This window comes from Osmerus mordax, chromosome 3 (assembly GCF_038355195.1).
Source record: "Osmerus mordax isolate fOsmMor3 chromosome 3, fOsmMor3.pri, whole genome shotgun sequence".
NCBI classification, from domain to species: Eukaryota; Metazoa; Chordata; class Actinopteri; order Osmeriformes; family Osmeridae; genus Osmerus; species Osmerus mordax.
In genome coordinates, this window is record NC_090052.1 from 9380659 (window position 1) to 9382376 (window position 1718).

At 32.2% G+C, this 1718-nt stretch overlaps 1 long non-coding RNA gene across 1 annotated transcript; it reads right to left on the minus strand.

Moving 5' to 3' along the window:
* Window positions 1-459: 459 nt before the first annotated feature.
* LOC136941236 (uncharacterized) lies at window positions 460-1434 on the minus strand. The gene is made up of 3 exons (XR_010876464.1): window positions 1368-1434; window positions 1121-1253; window positions 460-802 (listed from the first exon to the last, which is right to left on the minus strand). It is a non-coding gene; the product is annotated as an uncharacterized lncRNA (long non-coding RNA).
* Window positions 1435-1718: the final 284 nt, after the last annotated feature.

A 1718-nucleotide genomic window follows, 5' to 3' on the forward strand; every position in this document is an offset into this window, starting at 1 on the left:
ACAATAAGAAACTGTTAAGCCTGTGTTTTACCAGTTTATCAATAAGGGAACTGGTTAGTGGAATTGAGTTGTTTAGTTGGAAAATCTGACATATACAAAAAAAAACATACTGTTAAGCAGAGTGAAGGGCTTTCCCTTGCCTCATGTCTAGTAATTGAATTAGTTTTTGAAATAGGGGGCAAGAGGCAGTTGTGTAAGAATACAAGTATTTTATTTGGTAAAGGTATAAATTTGACATATTAACAAAGAAAATTGCATTGAAAACTGTTATCAATATTAAGTAAGGGAAGTGGTGTTAAAAATGTTTAAGTGGGAATTCAGAAATAGAAACATTTCATATGTCATTTCTTTTAAGGTAGCTTGTTGTATATATAGCTACGGTAACAAGAAACGAAATATGCACAAATGCAGAAACACATGTATTATAGTAAAATGTAAATGAGAACAAAAGTGGGGAAAAATTGTGCAATGATTGTGGAATGTATTTGCAGTGTTAAATTTGTGTAATGTGTGTCTTTCTACATATTCTATGCTGACACAATATAATACAAAATGTGATGTACTGTATGCTGCAATCGTGTAATGTGTAATATTGAGTGCAATACAATTCTCATGTGTGACTTTGGATTGTTATGAATTAGAAGGTTGTTAAGTAGGGTGGATTTAAAACACATGGTCCATTGTGAAATTTCAGGCAGCCACAGACTTCTTTGATATCTGTACATCCAGTTGTTGATGTTGTATCCAGTGGTCCAGAGTTTTCATTGAGTTATGCTTCACATTTTAGATAATTGTAGTTAGCCTGTGTGGAAACACAAAATAGACAAACATGTATATGTATATAAACAAAATATTGAATAAATGAAACATTAAAAGGTGCATTTGTGACATTTGCATGTGTTACAAATATGTTATTGACAGTAAGCAGTGTATAGGTGAATTATTTTAAGCAAATATGTGATTGTGTTTGTTGAAATATATATGTTGTACTGTACAATATTTTGTGTATAGGATTACTAGGTACTATTATGCTGTAACTACGTGTTTTGTCTTCATGTTAATATGTTTACAGTGTATGGATTGTGAAATCCAAAGAAAAATAAATTATAAATATATTTACCACAAGGTAGGAAGGAGTAGGGTCTTATCAGCCAGCGTTCAGGAGACATCTTAGTTGTCAGTTTAGTAATAGTAGTTTCTCAGGGTATTCAGCGAGAATATCTCAATGCTTGGTTGAAATCTGGACTAGGCTCCTGTAATTATACATAAATATTTAGTTGATGCAGTAAAACAATTTAGGTAGAACAGACATTTTGCCCCAAGAGAGACTAATTGTTAATTGTAAGTAGGTAGGTATAAAAGCATACTTTTTAGTGCAGGTGTTTTAGTGTTTCCAGACTGAAATTGCTGAATGATGAAACCATTGGTACTTCCACAAGGTTTAAAGGCCTGAAGTGGGTAGCTGAAAAGCATAACATTAAGATTTTAAGAGAATCATGTTTACAATGTGACCTTTATTACAATAAAAACTTGGTAAATGTATAATATACTTTACTTGATGTAGTAGTGGTGGTGGGAGAGTTTTCAGTAGTTGGCTGGTTTAATGAAATCCACCATTTCAAAGCATAAGGATTCAGCAAGAAGATTTCAATGCTGTGTTTGGTATCTGGACAAGGCTCCTTTAGTGATACGTAAATATATATTTTAATGCAGTGAAA